This window comes from Schistocerca piceifrons, chromosome 5 (assembly GCF_021461385.2).
Source record: "Schistocerca piceifrons isolate TAMUIC-IGC-003096 chromosome 5, iqSchPice1.1, whole genome shotgun sequence".
NCBI classification, from domain to species: domain Eukaryota; kingdom Metazoa; phylum Arthropoda; class Insecta; order Orthoptera; family Acrididae; genus Schistocerca; species Schistocerca piceifrons.
In genome coordinates, this window is record NC_060142.1 from 169,606,330 (window position 1) to 169,624,791 (window position 18,462).

Sequence of the window (18,462 nt, forward strand, 5' to 3'; positions counted from 1 at the left end):
TGGCAAAATTATATTGCAACTTAAGTTTGTCTTTTCAAAAACATCAACAACTGAAGTTGCATTGGTTAGAATAATATATTATACTTACTAATTTATCCACAAACAAATGAGATTTATACAGCAAGTATTGTCTAACATCACGAATCCAACATAAATGCAAATCATCAAATTACTTATAGCTCAGTTAACAAGTCTTAGAAACATTACAAAAGTGAAATATATAACTAGCCTTTTTATCAAAAAGGTGTACGTACATTTCGGGGTTTTTCAACAGTTGCAAATTATCAGCCATCCTATCTATATTAACGCGCTGGCAAAAACAAAAATCATAATTATTTACCTTGCTTGCATGAAGACTTCTGCTTCCAAGTGAAACAATTTTGACATTCCTAAGTTAATCTAACCCTTGTTGGCTTCACAGAGCACACCAGAAAAACTGCCTACTCCATCGTCTTTCCCTCACAGACAGCTACCTACAACTGTGCGCCACTCGCTCTCTTAACCCACACTACAATCTCAGATCAGAAGCAGTATCTTTGCCTCTGCGCCCGTACACAGTCGGCGATCCGCATTATAAAGCCAATCAGAGACATACATCGTTTTGTAATATCATAGTTTCAGTTTAGTTTACATTAATATTCATATCATATTCGGGTGCCACATACAAGTATGCACTAGTAGACTCCTTTCAAGCTGAAAGTCAACATACACCAAATTATATTCAATGTGCTCAACCAAAACGTTATAGCACCACTTCCTGCCGGGTATATATTTTTGTTACGAAATGGACGTGAAAGAAAGCAATTTGGCAACGCCGTAGACACTTGTATGACACGTGTCTTCAATGAATGGTGTGTATTTGGAACTGCGCTGCTGTCGCAGTGCGTCGAGTTCTGCTTTGGAAGACTCGAATTCGAAAGTTTAGTTTCGGTTCCAGTTGTAATTTCTTTTCATTTTGGACTGCGTGATATGATTCTGGCTTCTTTGTCGCTATACAGCAATTACAGCAGGTGTTTTACAGGAAAAGCGCAATTATTTGATAGTCACACAGAAATGAGAGTCCAATTTAATTATTATTCCACTTTCAAATATATTTCAAACAACGTATATTCTATTCTCTCCTAAGCACTATACCCCTCCACTCTTTCTTGCTTTCCTATCCGTTGTCGACATACCCCATACCCCAGTCCTCAAAGTTACGAAAAAGTATACTTATAGGGGCGCGCTCGTACATCGTTTGTAATATCATAGTTTCAGTTTAGTTTACATTAATATTCATATCATATTCGGGTGCCACACACAAGTGTGCACCGGTAGACTCATTTCAAGCTCTAAGTCAACGTGTGTGTGTGTGTGTGTGTGTGTGTGTGTGTGTGTGTGTGTGTGTGTGTGTGTGGTGTGTGTGTGTGTGGGTGTGTGTGGGTGTGGGTGTGTGTGTGTGTGTTTGTTGGAGGGCGTGGGGGGGGGGGGGGGGAGCGAGAGGAGGACGTACAACTTAAGAAATGTGTGGCAATTCTGACAACGAACGGTACGCATGGAAGGGTTTCCCAAATTGTGTTCCTAGAACACAGGTGTTCTGTGGGAAATGAACAAGTGCTCTGCGAAAAACTATTAATAGCATGGCGGTTTTTTCGACATTATTCTAATTCTTCTAATAATTTTTTAATTTTAATTTTTTAATTATTTCATTTCTTTTAATTATTTTTAAAATCTTATTATGATTGCTGTGTTATTACTTATGATTTAAAATTGAAGCAATCACTAAATAAAACAATTTTTCCACATTTTAAATTTTTTTATTAACCTTCAAAATAAAAAGGCTGTTCCGTTAAAAGTGCTAGGAGTGTCAAATTGCTCCTTCAGAGGAAAAGTTTGGCAACCACTGGTGTAATGTGGAAAAGGATGGGGTAAAAGTTTAAAAGCAAAATACGTCTTTAAAAGTGGATTAATAACACGATTGCACTCTTTATGTCTTTGTTAGTATTAGCTGTACGTTTTTTTTGTTTTTTGTTTTTTTTTGTGTAAGACTCGCTGTAATTGCTGTATAACGATTAAGAAACAAGGCACCCTATCACGCAGTTTAAAATCATTTATTTTCCCAACGCTCGCGGGTTAGTGTTTAGGCCTGTCCCGGCTGGTATAATGCTGCCTACTAGGCAGTAGGAGGTGTGAAATATCATCAGGGGATATGTTACTAGCATGTCACCAGCTCCTCATTTGACTTCGCAAGGGATGAGTGGACCCGCATACCACACCTTCCTACCTCAGAAAAATCTGAAGAGCTACCAGGAATCGAATCCGGACCCTTTTGCACCGAAGGCAGCGACCATAACCATTATGCTACGGAGAAAATAAAAATTGATAACCCCTGCGTCGAACTTTGGAACCCGAGTATCCTAACGCATAACTCAGCCTACTCCACCAACTGCGCAGTACAGCTACAGAGCATTGCATGAAGATACCGGCCGCACATGTGATTAGTGCTGCCAAACTGCTATTTTTGACATCCATTTTCTGCTAAAAATACGCATGGGATCATATTTTGTTAAATGCGTTTTTGTGCTGTTAATACGGAAGTACCCACGCTGCGGCGTCCGAATGCTCTAAATCTGCTTCATCCTGTATAGATACAGTGCAGTAAAATATGTGTAATATCAGACTTTACGTAGAGGTCGGGATGAACTGTGCGCACCAATTATACGATAAAAAACTAGATAATTTATAACAAAATACTTTGTGGCGTAAAAATTGGTAGGTACCTACTCACGTAGAGGAACGTGAAGTTCACACCTCCCGAAGCGAGAGAGAGGAAGGTAAATTAGTATTCGACCCTTTACGGAGAGAATTATGTAGCAATAAAGACAAAGAATTCTTTCTGTAGCCGAAGGGTCACAATGAACATAAACTGACGGAAAAAAGTCACAACAAAAAAAAAAGTTCAAATGTGTGTGAAATCTTATGGGACTTAACTGCTAACGTCATCAGTCCCTAAGGTTACACACTACTTAACCTAAATTATCCTAAGGACAAATACACACACCCATGCTCGAGGGAGGACTCCAACCTCCGCCGGGACCAGCCGCACAGTCCACGACTGCGGCGCCTAGACCTCTCGGCTAATCCCGCGCGGCAAAGTCACAACACCTAGAAATAATTAATCAGACGTAATGAAGTTTCGGGAATACATTTGTCTAGAGAACATGTGATTAACATTGCAAGATCACAGGTTAGTGTAAGTGCGAGATAAAAATGGTTCAAATGGCTCTAAGCACTATGGGACATCTGAGATCATGAGTCCTCTAGACTTAGAACTACTTAAACCTAACTAATCTAAGGACGTCACACATATCAATGTCCGAGGCAGGATTCAAACCTGCGATCGTAGGTACCAACCTAATAACAGAAATGCTGAAAAATCTGTCTGTTTACGTTTGAAAAACGACAAATATTTCACGAAAACCTACTTACATGTGAAGTGCACAAGCTCGAACGTCCAGAACCGCACGAAAACGCATTTGTAATATAATTCGCTCATCCCAAAAGCAGAGGTGTGAGCCATTCGCTTGCAAAACTGCGAGTCTTACCACGACAAACATCCGAAGAATCACCTATTTACGGTCTAAGAGAGAAAGTCTGGTAACGCAAAGGGACGAAATATTAATCCAACAGGACCAAATTTCGTGATTTATTGATATTTCTCCCTCCGCTGGGCAACAAACTTTTGCTGCTGACCTTACAGTGTTCCACAGCGTTTCAGACTTCAAAATACAGGTGTGGGATTTCAGCACTAAGACTCAAGCCACTTCTTCACGCTCAGCATCACTTTGCGTTCAAGCAGTTCAGTATTAAATGCCACACTAATTACGTTTTCAAATGATGATATTGATATATCAATGCCATAACCTGCCTTTAGCCAAGCGTACTGTAACATGATTATAGAGGAGACCGGGCCTGCCGGCCGCTGTGGCCGAGGGGTTCTAGGCGCTTCAATCTGGAACCGCGCTGCTGCTACGGTCGCAGGTTCGAATCCTGCCCCGGGTATGGATGTGTGTGATGTCCTTAGGTTTGTTGGTTTAAGTAGTTCTAAGTCTAGGAGACCTCAGATGTTAAGTCCCATAGTGCTCAGATCCATTTGAACTACTTGGAGACCTGGCCAGCTATTTGCAGCTGCCCATTCCCTGGGCAAGTTAGCTCAGCAGTTGGAGCAAGGTGTCCCATATGATCTTACCTTTCAATTTAGTTACGACATTGGTGATTCAATTGAAAACATATCGACTTTAATATTCCCAGTTTCTTTTAATACAAATTCTTCCAGCTTTATGAAAAAAATTACAATTATAAATTATGTTATCCTTGTCGTAACAACAGTTTGACAGAAAAGTACGTCCAAAATTTCCACCAATCTTCACAGTTCAAATATTCATAAAGAACTCTTCACGTCACTTTTATGACGTAACAGATGAGCCTGCTGCTTACAACTTGTGCGCTGAAGTCATTCATCAACTAGATCACCGCGAGATCATCTTTCTTTTTTTTTTTTTTTTTTTTTTTGAGAACCTTCTTACGAATGCCTAATTTCTTTCTGCGCTTTATTTGGAGTTTTATCATATCACTTAGCTTGACTACGACCACGCAGGACATCCATATTTCTCTTTAAAGTGTTTTCTTTTCTGGTCATGGAGGTTTGTTCTCCGTGTGTAGTAATGCGTCTTTATGTGGAGTGATTGTCCGTATTGCTGAAGTTCTTTTGGTTTGCTTGCAATGCTTTTTCTTGGTTGCGATTTTTGAAATGACTTGGATCCTTCAGGCCTTGGGAAGCACAGCTGATCAGATGATGCCACATTTAACATATGAGTAACAAGTGTTGTTACTGACAGCATAGCCCTACCATTGTGTTCTCGAACAGTTGAAGGGCCAGCTTCAGCAATTAGACCACTACCAACAGCGTCAGCGTCAGGTCTGCCTGTTATGAACGAAGGCAGACCGTCACTATCGGTGAAGATGTCCCTGTTTGAGGTGAGATGGTTGTTACTTTGAATCCAGCCAGTTTTGACTACATTTGAAGATACACGTATATTAAGTACTTGAAAATGTATTTCCTTTGGTGTCTCATAAGTAATAATTTCATACTTGTATTACAACTGTTTTAGTTGGATACTTGAACACAAGTTATGGGTTTTGGAAAAAAGAAAGACAGAAAAAAATCATGTAGATGCACCTCTGTAAAAACAATGCAATACACAATTTTATTACTTTAGAATTCATTGGGTGTGATCTACTTACACAAAAGACAGCGGAGCAGGTTGGCTATGCAGCCAACGCGTCCCTGTTTGTGTGGATAACCTTCAGTTCACAAGAATTTGCCCACTCGTTATCGAAAACCGCAGGAGCTGCTGTCAGCATTCATTAGCGTTCGATGCATGTTCCTTGGGAGACGCGAAGTTGATAGTTTTCGCGTACTAAAGTATGTCGTTTCAAGACAGTGGCACGCTGTATTAGGTTGGTACTTCAGCTCGTAGCGTATAAGTTTAATAAACACAACAGATACGTGTAACAGAGGTTTCAGCCATCAATAATACAGAGTGAGCACAAAGTCTTGCCCTGATAACAATTTATTACAGAATAACCGTTTGACATAATAAGTTACATTTGATGCCGTTACATAGGTTAGTGTTACTAGTTTATTTTTAAGACCACTTACGTTAGTAAACCTCAACATGTTCTCATTTGGTAGCTCGGAGAATGTCGAGGCGGTATACCATTTGCCGCCAGGTGTTTCGTAACATGTGTTCTGTCACAGTAACCACAGCAGCTTGTATCCTAGCCTTCAGTTCGTCGTCGTCAGCAACTGGTGTGATGAAGACTCTGTCCTTGATATAGCCCCAGAAGAAAAAAAGTCAAGGGGCGTAATGTCTGGAGAGGGGAGTAATGTCTGGATCGGTGGATTGGAAGGAACGGTCCAACACCCTGGCCACCCCGCTCTCCAGACATTGCGCCCCTTGACTTTTTTTTCTGGGGCTATATCAAGAACAGAGTCTTCGTCACACCAGTTGCTGACGACGACGAAGTGAAGGCTAGGATATCAGCTACTGTGGTTACTGTGACAGAACACATGTTACGAAATACCTGGCGGCAAATAGAATACAGCCTCGACATTCTCCGAGCTACCAAATGAGCACACGTTGACATTTACTAACGTTAGTGGTCTTAAAAACAACTAGTAACACTAACCTATGAAACAGCATCAAATGTAACTTATTATGTCAAACGGTTATCCTGTTGTAAATTTTTATAATCAGGGTAAGACTTTGTGCTCACCCTGTACATTATCCTTCACTATTTACAACAGTCTGCCAACGCTAGGATAATTTTTCGATTACCCGACGCTAGAAATCACATGGTTTTAGGCGAATATCTCGTCGAGGCATCTTCGAATCGCGTTTTCATCCGGAAAGGAAGTTCCTTGAAGGTTGTTCGATAGAGAGCGGAAATGGTGAAAATCTGTGGACGCAAGAGCAGATGAATAAGGTGGATGCGGAATGACTTCCCATCCCAACTTCTGTATAATGTGTTATACCAGTCCAGCAGAAGACGGGCGGGCGTTATCGTGTGGTGGAATCACTTCATACAGTCTCTATGGTCGTTGTTGTGGGACTGTGTCTGCAAGACGTCTGACTTGCGGACAAACGTCAGCAGTGATCGTTTTATCTCGGGGAAGCAATTCATTGTACATCATACCGTTGCTGTTGCACCTTACGTTTTGTGGATGCGCGCAGATCTTTGTACGGGGTGTTGCTGCATTGTTTGGGGCGCAACCATTTCTTTCTTTTCTTTATATTAGCATTTCTCGTCACCAGTAACGGTACAGGATAGGAATGGTCGGTGTTGTTCACGAACCAGTTGATGATGAGCGAGCGGAGATGCAACCTGCTGATTTATGCGATTTTGGCTTAGAGCATGTGATACCCATAAAACCGATTTCTGAACCTTCCCCATTGCATGCAAATGTCCCACGACGGTGGAATGATCACAGTTCATCATTTTCGCCAGTTCTGAAGTACGCTGACGTGGATCATTGTGGGTAAATGCGTTTAAACGACCTTCATCGAACCCTGAAGGTCTTCTTCAACGTGGAGAGTCACTAATGTCAAAACAATCATCCTTAAAATGAGAAAACCATTTTGTTGTCCTGATCTGTCCGATGGCATTAGCCCCTAGCACGTCGCAAATGTTTCCGGCTGCCTCTGCTGCTGTCAGTATTCTTCTGAACTCAAACAGAAGAATATATTGAAAATGTTCTAACTTCTCCACTTAGTACTCTACCTTCTAGAGTCCACCGCTGTGCTCACTATCTGCAAATGACAAAATGACAACATATAAATGCGTCGGTGGGATGATTGCCTCAACGCCCACGGCCTCATTGACATACAGATTCTGGACTGTGCGAACTTCGAACGGAAACTTTCTGATCTTCCGTTATAATTTAAAAATACTGAGTTCTCTCCTGACGTCGTTTTTAAATCTGACCAGTCTCGTGCATCCGTTAACAGATGTCAGAAATCTCATATCTGATCGCTGTGCCTAGCAAACATGTTTAGCACTTGTCATCCGTGCACCTGACAGCAAAGCAAAACTGTCTCAGCCGTCACTTTATAAAATTTAATTGTTGTTTGTTTTCTCGTTTTCTTGGACAAAGTTCTTCGGATTGTTCTACATATAGCCTCACCCATATTCGATCACAAAATGAATAAATATCAGACCATTTGTCTAACAATCCGAAGAAAATTATCTAGGAGAACGGGAAAACAAATAAGAATGAAGTTTTATAAGGTGGTGGCCATGACAGTTTTGGTTTACAGCCAAGATTCCTGAGATCCGTGAAAGACTGTACGAAACTGGCTGGATTTAAAAAAAGATTCTTGTAGAGAGAACTAAGACTACGGCAATAAAAATTTATGAAACATAGGCGTAGGAGTGTTTTGTTTTTGTGACAACTGTACAGCGTATTCATGACCTGCTCGTGCAGCCTGTTGCGCAACGCGTCAGCTTGTACAACATTGAGGCAGATCAGCTCTGAATCCAACCTGTGTGGGGGATTGACGACCGTTGTTCTGGTACACCGGATAGCCTGACTGCGGTTTAGAAGCGGTTTTCGACGATGATTCAGGCCAGATAAAGGGCTGATCCTGAACGCCTGCCTTAGAAAATACGATACATATACAGTTAAAATACGAATACGCACAGAACAATTTTTCTCAATTCTCAGACAGATGACGCACACCACATCCCTCTATTACGTCCATTCCTAAGAGGCAGCCTCTACTCCTTCCCAACTAACTACGTAAGTGTAGACGAGATATGGGTTATATTCAAAGTAATAGATCTGAGGCACTTCAGAGGTTTATACCAAATAAGTTAAAAGTACTGATCCAGCATGGTAGGTTACACAAAACAGGTGAGAAGCAATGAAGAAAGAATACAAAATTTGAAAGAACACAAAATCTCCAAAATTGTGTTTTACTGAAGCTCCAAACCTAGCACAGACTTCAAAGCTAGATGCTTTTAATAGCTTACACAGTGAAACTCTGTCTGAAAATCCGACAGATAAAACAAAGACATTCTGGCCGTATGTAAAGTACACCAGTGGCGAGACAACATCTTTGCTGTGCCATACCAATGGTAATATTATCGATGATTGCGCCACTAAAGTGAAGCTATTGAACACAGTTGTCAGACATTCATTCACAGTCGATGTAAATATTTCAGAATTAAAATCCAGAACAACTTTCAATATGAGTAACTTAGATGTCTTCGGTGTAGCGAAGCAGCTTAAATCACTTAACAAAGGAGTCCAGATAACATACCAATAAGGTCCCTTTGAGAGTATTCTGATGCAATAGCCCCACACTTAGCAATCATATACAACCGCACGGTCGACGAAAAATCCGTACCTAAAGACTGGAAAGTTACACAGGTCACACCAATACTCAAGGAAGGAAATGAGTAATCCGCTGAATTACAGACCCATATCACTAACGTCGATTTGCAGCAGGATTTGGAATATAAAATGTGTTCGAATATAATGAATTTGAAGGTAACGGTTTGTTGACACACAGCACGGATTTAGAAAATATCGTTCTTGTGAAACACTACTACCTCTTTATTGACACGAAGTAATGAATGCTACTGACAGCGGATCTTAAAGTGATTCCATATTTCTAGATTTCTTGGAGGCTTTCGACACCGTTCCTCACAAGAGACTTCTAATCAAATTGCACTCCTATAGAATATTGCTTCAATTGTGCGACTGGATCCGTGATTTACTCTCAGAAAGGTTACATTTGTAGTAAGTTGCTATGGGACCAAACCGCTGAGGTCATCGGTCCCTAGGCTTACACGCTACTTAATCTAACTTAAGCTGACTTACGTTAAGGACAACACACACACCCATGCCCGAGGGAGGACTCGAACCTCCGACGAGGGGAGGCCGGGCGAACCGTGAAAGGCGCCCTAGACCGCGCGGCTACCCCACGCGGCAAAGATTACAGTACAGAATAATAGGTAGAAAATGACCCAGTAAAAGAAAACTGACATCTGGCGTTCCACAAGGAAATGTTACAGGCCCTCTGTTGTTCCTAATCTACATAAACGATTTAGGAGAGTCAGATGATCAAAACCAAAATTATTTTAGGAAGATATCTGTTTGGCGCGAAAAGCGTGAATCGATCCACACGAGTAAAAAAAGAAATCCACTAAATTTCTATTACTTAACAGGCTACACGTATCTAAAGGCTCTAAATTATACTAAATACCTAGAAATTACAATTACGAACAATTTAAGTTGAAACGATCACATAGAGAGTGTTATGGGAATAGCGAACCAAAGACTAGACTACGTTTTATTGGCAGAACGCTTAGAAGATGCAACAGATCTACTAAGGAGACTGCGTACGTTAAACTTATTCGTCCTCTGCTAGAGCATTGCTTCGCTGTACGGGATCCTTATCAGATAGGATTGACGGAGAACATCGAAAAAGTTCAGAGAAGGCAGCTCGTTTTGTATTATCGCAAAATCGGGGTAAGAGTTTCACGGATTTGGTAAGCGAGTTGGGACGGCAGTCGTTAAAACAAAGGTGTTTTTCCTTGCGGCGATATTTTCACGAAATTTCAACCAGCAGCTTTATCCTCTAAATGTGAAAATATTTTATTGTCGGCAGCCTACATAGGGACAAATGATCATCATAATACAAGAGCAGAAATCAGAGCTTGTATAGAAAAATTTAAGCATTTTTCTCACGCGCTGTCAAAGAGTGGAACGGTAGATAAACAGTCTGATGGTGGTTCGAAGAACCCTCGGCAGGCACTTAAGTGTGAATTGCACAGTAATCATGTAGACAGATGCAAATGTACGCCAGCAGCGATGGGCGACAGGAAGGACGTCCGACCACAATGTTAAACTAAAAAGAAATTTGCCAAATTATGAAAAACAGCGGACACCGCATGGCGGGATAAACGCTAGGAAAGGTAGAGGTGTTCTTCTTCATCGTCAGTCTTTCAGTTGGTTGGCAGCTCTCCACCTGGATCTATTAGCAGCTACTTTCTTCAATTCTGCATAATTAGAGACTTACGCATTTTGTGTAACTTCTTTTAAATTGTCAGTTGCAGTCTTTCTTGGGGTAGCTTCCCTTGTAGTTTTCCTTCTAGGACAGTTGCAAGAAATTTATTGTTAGTTACATGCTCCATAGATCATCTGAACGATTCTTAATTCTAAATGATGTGGAGTGAGTCAGTTTACACAGTATTTTTTTTAGGCCTACCCATGAAGCTACACTTGAAAACTTTTTGTTATACACGCTACCAGTTTTTAAATAGAAATTCATCCATGGAATAGAAGGAGTTGTCCATGAGAAATGATTTTAGGTCAGATTTGAAATTTGCTTTGCTACCTGTCAGACATTTTGTGTTATTTGGCAGATGATGAAAGACTTTTGTTGCAGCAAACAGAACTCCTTTATAAGCCACAGGTAGCTTTAATAATGGGTAATAAGGGTAATTTTTGCTGTAGTGTTTTATGTGTGAATATCATTGTTCTTCTCAAACTGTGCTGAATTATTTATGACGCATTTCATTAGCCAAAATATGTATTGTGACGACGCAGTTAAAATGCCTTGCTATTTGAAAAGATGCCTACATGATGTATGGCCCGCATCTCGTGGTCGTGCGGTAGCGTTCTCGCTTCCCATGCCCGGGTTCCCGGGTTCGATTCCCGGCGGGGTCAGGGATTTTCTCTGCCTCGTGATGGCTGGGTGTTGTGTGATGTCCTTAGGTTAGTTAGGTTTAAGTAGTTCTAAGTTCTAGGGGACTGATGACCATAGATGTTAAGTCCCATAGTGCTCAGAGCCATTTTTTTGACGTATGGGGTTGAACACCACATTTTATTCTTACTGCTCACTTTTGTGCAAGCAATACTTACTGTTCAATTGGTGAGTTACCTTAGAAAATTCTTCCTTACGGCATTATTGAGTGAAATCATGCAAAATATGTTAGGAGGTTAACTCATTTCTTTCCACGATTAGCAATTACAGATAGAGCAATAGTAGCTGAACATAACTGTTGGAGAAGCTCAGTAATATTCATCTTTCGGATAGCAAGTTTTCATCAATACATACACCCAAAATTTGGGTGCAGTCTACCGTATTTACTGGTTCATGTGCTACATCAATTTTTGTTATGACTATTTGTTGTAGAGAACTAAATGTAGTGTGTTTCTTTAAAATTTATAGTGCCTCCATTTCCTGAGAAACCCTTAATAATTCGGTGGAAAATATCTTTTCTGTCCAGTGGTATTTATTACAACACTACTACTGCCTGAAAAAATTCTTCTTGTTGAATGTTAAGTGGAAGGTCATTTCCATATGTAATGAATAGGAGTGAACCAAAAATTAAATCCTGTGGAACTCCATTTGTAATTTCTCCCAAGCCACTAAAATCTTTTACACGTCCAACATTGTTTTAATTATTCAGTACAACTTTTTGAATTTTGTTTGTTATGTTAGTTACATGTTACACAGATCATCTGAACGAATCTTTTATAGAAATGATGTGGAACGAGTCAGTATACAGGATATGAACACATGATTGCTGGTAACATTAACGAACACATCATTTTATTTCTACTCATGCAATTACACTTAAAAATTATTTTTTTTTTTTTGCTGGCTACCAGTTTTTAAGTAGAAATTCGTCAGTAGAATAAACTGAGTTGTCCAGGAGAAATGATTCTAAATTAGATTCAAAGCTTGCTTTTCTACCTGTTGGGAATTTTATGTTATTGGAAAACAAAAATTTTTAATGCTACATATTTCACTCCTCTCTGAGCCACCAACAGCTTTAACAGTGGGTAATGAAGATCATTTTTTCATCTAGTGTTGTAGGTAGGTACATCACTGATCTTCTCAAATTGTGATGGATTATTTATGACGAATTTCATTAGCAAAGAGGTATCTACATGACGTCCGTTGATGAACACTATAATTATTCTTACTGTTATCTCTTGTGCAAGCAGTACTTGTAAGTGATGACTTACCCCAGAAAATTATTCCGTGCGACATTATTGAGATGAAATATGCAAAATATGTCAGGAGGCTCATTCGTTTGTCTCCAAGATTAGGAATTATACGAAGAGCAACTGTAGCTTAACTTAGTTGTGTGAGAAACTCAGTGGTATGCTTCCTCGAGTTCAACTTCTCATCAACGTATACACCCAAAAATATGGAGCGTTCTGCTCTACGGATTGACTCATGTGCTACATCAATTGTTGGTGTGACTATTTGTTGTACAGTACTAAATGTAGTGTGTTTTTTCAAAATTAAGGGAGAGTCCACTTTCAGAGAGCCACGTAATAATTCTTTTGAAAATATAATTTGCTAACTCTTCTGTTGTTTTCTCTCTAATTGGGTTTATTATAACACTAGAAACGTCTGCAAAAAGTACCAGTTTTGCTTGTTGAATGTTAAATGGAACTTCACTCACATACATAAGGAATAGGAAAGGACCCAAAATTGAAACCTGTGAGATTCACTTTGTGACTTCTATCTCAGTCACAAAAATTTTCTATGTTTCCAACACCGTCTCAATCATTCAGTACAACATTTTTCATTCTGTTTGTCAAGTATGATTCAGACCACGTGTGTTTAAAGCCATCAATTCCATAAAACTTCAGTTTTTCTAAGAGGACGTCATGATGTATACAACCGAAGGCCTTCGAGAGACCACAAAAATACCAACCGGTGATATATTATTATTTAATGCATGTACTGTTCGATGAGTATGTGTATAAATAGCATTCTCAGTCGAGTAAGCTTTCGGGGATCAAACTGTGGTATTCTAAGTGAATTGTTTCCAATGTAGTTTGCGACTATCTTTGAACAGTATTATTCAAAAACCAGCTGTGTGTAAGCGCACCAGATGTATAAAACTTGCGTTTTTCCAAGAGAGTAACATAAAAGGCACAATCAAACGCCTTGATAGGACCGCAAAAAATAACAACTGACGATATTTTATTATAAATGGTGGGCTCCATGTGGGTCCTAAGTTGTGCAGCGACTGTAAACCATAAAATATTTTATTATCTAAGGCCTGCGATGTTTGTTGAGTGAATGTGCAAATGACTTCTCAAATATGTCAGGAATCCTGGAATCAAAACTATGATATCGTTATTTATTTATTGTATCTTTTTATTTATCATATGATGGCAAGAGAAAATACTAGACAACGATTTGCAACAAATAAATACATTTACGTATAGATACACAGAATCTAAAGCTCGTCCATTCTTCACAGTCATAAACACTGTGTTTACTTCTTGAGGCATCATTATTCTGTCCACCTCATAAGATGCATCCAAGATAAACAACTCATCGTCATTTTTTTACATAGAAATCTTGACTGCTTTCAGTAAACGGATTTCTGTAATACTTTCTCCACTTGTAAGAGGTATGCGCTATATGCGCTGCCTGCAACAGGCAAGACTTAGGAGAGTCTCTGACCAGAGAGCAGTGTGTAGTTAGTTGTTGCTTGTCGCTAGTCGGCAGTAGTCTGTAGTAGTCTGCGTGAGTCGGCAGTAGTCGGCGGTTGTCACCGCGTGTCTGCGCTTGTGTGCAGTCTGCTCTGGTCGGGACTCTGGAGGATGAGTATTATTGTAGAAGGTAAAGAAGCAGCCTTGCGCATATCTAGTAATGTATGTTAACTGTCATCCAATTTCTTTTAAAAAATGCCCCAATAATTTTTATAATATAAAGTAATTTTTTTTTAAAAAAAAGCATTCATTTCAATTTAAAGATTTTATCCAATAAATAATTAATTCCTTTCACGAGTCACAAAGCATAGGCCAGCATTGCACGGAGCTGTGCCGAAATTTTTTTAGGTAAGAGCAGATATAGTCGCAGTTTTTATTGAGGTAAGAATTTTTGCTTTTTTTATTCAGAGTACAGGGCCGTGGCGCAGCGCTGCTGTAGTCATAAAATTTACCAGGTTACTGAATTTTTTTATTATTTTTGGGTTTAGGAGTTTTTCTGTTTCGAACTTAACATTAAATGAGAAAAGAATTTTGTGGGTACATTAAATGTGAATGCATTTCTGCACAGAGATTATAAATGGGAACCAATTTTGTTCAGAGGTTACAATATTTTTAAATTCATTTAATTATTAAAATTGTGGGGAGATTACACACTCTTCCAATGGAATTAAGGTAATTGGAATCCTTTCTGATCTGTTACATCACAGAGATTTCGAAGTTCTTCATGTTTCACTGCTTTGTCCACTTCAAGTGTGCTGATCAATGTATCTACATGTATTACCCCAACTACATTCTACGCATTCCTAACAGCTTCATTCACCTGTGTTCTATACTTTACATAATAATTCATATTTTCTTTATTATTTGACATTAACCGCATATTGTGTGCTTTCTTCTTTTTGGGTGTACTAATTTCTCAATGTTCTCATTACACCATTCATTTATCTTTTGAATCCAGAGTTGCGCTGCATTACACCTAAAGCTTCCTCAGCTGCTTCCCTGTACATCTAACAATCTCTATATACACAATTCCCAAAAGTTTATTTTACGTTATTCAGTTTCAGATTCAATGGAAGCCTGTCGGGAAAAACTGTTGATTCATTCTCCAGACGTTTAAGATTGTACTTCATTGAGAATACTTCATCATCGTATACGAACGATGTTATAAAAGATTTTAAAATTGGGAAAAATATTTTAGTTTTCAGGAGATAGTCGTGAGTATCACGTTCTGAAACTTTTCGTACTCTCCCGTTATAAAATATTAAACACGATTCCTGTCTGCTTATATGTAATCAATTACACAATTTCTTTGTAGCTTAGCCTGTGTCCATGTAAATTTATGTATATCTTTATGCTTAAAATAACCATTTCTATCGGTAACATCCCTTTCTCCATATCGTCTCACAGCTGCAACCATTATTCTGGACGCAAGGTGACCTTTAAAAGCGCCTAAAAGAATTCTCTCTTGCTGCTGATGGTGTCCAATACTTGGGTAAATTTCTCATTATGCTCATCCGTGGCATTAACTTTGTCATCTGTTGGAGAGTACAAGCCATTAAGCCGCTTCGTACTCTTACTTCAAGCTCTACTTTTATAAGACGTTCATCCATCGCATCCCTGTTCTTAGTGTTTTAGGTAAATTTTTTTGATAAGTACAGAAGCCTCAGTCTTTGCTCGCTTGTTTTTACTATCACCACTGTATGAGCGGATACAATTGTCCGTCTGTTCGCTTCCTTCTCCCTTCTGTTTAGTCTGGCTAAGGGCTACTATATCCGTTTGAAATTGTCTTTCTTAATCCATAACCCCTTTTAGTTTTGTTTACAGGCCTTGTATATTTCAAATTCTAAAATTCTTTTGCTGCGTCGTCTCCCGTTAAATCTATCCATCTTTTCCTTATTAGGACCTTCAGTGATTTAGCGTTTTTTCCGCAGAATTAGCAACAGCTCACTGATGCAACCCCCTATCAGAAGGACCAGGTATATTTTCTCCAGGATTTTGTTGCCCTGCTCATTGATGAACCAACACTATGCGCTGCAAGGCAGCGGCGCTTCTTGGCGGAAATCTGTTGCACCTCGTTGACTTTTGGGAGACAATTTCCTCTTCCACTGTCGGAGGTTTTGGACTTCTTCGCAGTGACGACCGCCTGCACTGCTGAACAGACGCCACGTACTGCGGTGTCGACTGTTCTTAGCGTCCCCTCGCCTCAGACCAACTGCCAAGATAGTTACCTACCCTGCCCTGTTGGTCTAGCTCACTGGACACTAAGCCACTTCACCACGACAAGGTGGTAGTTCCCTGTGGGATAATCAGACTTAATTCTTAAAAAAATGCTGGATTGTCATTCAGAAAGCTGTTTCCGAACACAGACCTACCCAAATTGCTCATCACCTTTCCCTGGTTTTGTATGTTCGTCTACATCTACAGGGATACTCTGCACATTACATTTAAGTGCCTGGCAGAGGGTTCATCGAACCACCTTCACAATTCTGTATTATTCCAATCTCGTAGCGCACGGAAAGAATGAACACCTATGTATATTCCCGTACAAGCTCTGATTTCTCTTATTTTATCGTGGTGATTGTTTCTCCCTATGTAGGTTGGTGTCAACAAAATATTTTCGCATTCGGAGGAGAAAGTTGGTGATTGGAATTTCGTGAGAAGATTCCGTCGCAACGAAAAACGCCTTTCTTTTAATGACGTCCACCCGAAATCCTGTATCATTTCAGTGACACTCTCCCCCATATTTCGCGATAATACAAACCGTGCTGCCCTTCTTTGAACTTTTTCGATGTACTCCGTCAGCCCTATCTGGCAAGGATCCCACTCCGCACAGCAGTATTCTAAAAGAGGACGGACAAGCGTAGTGTGGGCAGTCTCCTTAGTAGATCTGTTACATTTTCTAAGTGTCCTGCCAATAAAACGTAGTCTTTGGTTAGCCTTCCCCACAACATTTTCTATGTGTCCCCTCCAAATTAAGTTGTTCGTAATTGTAATTACTAGGTATTTAGTTGAATTTACGGCCTTTAGATTTGACTGATTTATCGTGTAACCGCACTCATGTGGATGACCTCAGACTTTTCGTTATTTAGGTTCAACTGCCAATTTTCGCACCCATCAGGTATCTTTTCTAAATCGTTTTGCAATTTGTTCTGATCTTCTGATGACTTTATTAGTCGATAAACGACAGCGTCATCTGCAAATAACCGAAGACGGCTCCTCAGATTGTCTCCCAAATCGTTTATATAGACAAGGAACAGCAAAGGGCCTACAACACTAGCTTGGGGAACGCCAGAAATCACTTCTGTTTTACTCGATAACTTTCCGTCAGTTACTACGAACTGTGACCTCTCTGACAGGAAATCACAAATACAATCACATAACTGAGACGAGATTCCATAAGCACGCAATTTCACTACAAGCAGCTTGTATGGTACAGTGTCAAAAGCCTTCCAGAAACCCAGATATACGGAAACAATCTGAAATCCCTTGTCAATAGCACTCAACACTTAATGCGAATAAAGAGCTAGTTGTGTTTCTCAAGAATGACGTTTGTTAAATCCATGTTGACTGTGCGTCAGTAGACCGTTTTCTTCGAGGTAATTCATAATACTATAACACAATATATGTTCCAAAATCCTGCTTCATATCGACGTTAATGATATGGTCCTGTAATTTAGTGAATTACTTCTTCTTTCTCGAATATTGGTGTAACCTGTGAAACTTTCCAGTCTTTGGGAACGGATCTTTCGTCGAGCGAACAGTTGTATACGACTGTTAAGTATGGAGCTAATGCATCAGCATACTCTGAAAGGAACTTAATTGGTATACAGTCTGGGCCAGGAGGCTTAATCCAGGTAAGTACGACAGTGGTCCGTCAGTTAGTACTTCAACAAGTTTTATCAGTCCACCAGTTTTCACAAACTGGAAAGACAGTCGTCAGCTGTTCGAATTTCTGTCTTCTCAATACGTTTGTAACTTCTCGTGACTTCTGTAAAGAAATCTGCAAGAATTCTGCGAACGTTTCTTAGACTGTCGTAACGGCGAATTCTTCCCGATCAAGTGCATTGAACAGTGCGATTTTGTTGCAGTTTTTCCCAGTGCCGGGGTTACTCGGAATGCTTTTGGCGGCGAGCATGGACCGCACGACCTGAGTCTGTGACTAAGGCGGCCGCCACACGTTCAACCATAACATTGTCAGGCCGTCAATATACTGAACGTCTGAGGACGCTTATTGACATATTGTCAGTACTAGAAACGAGGACGAGCGCCATTTTATGGCCCCAAAATTATTCTCTGTTCGTCGGTACATACTGAATGTGTGAGGTCAAGCATTAATGGTTTGACAATATTCTCCATTCAGATATTGACAGAACTTCATGGACCAG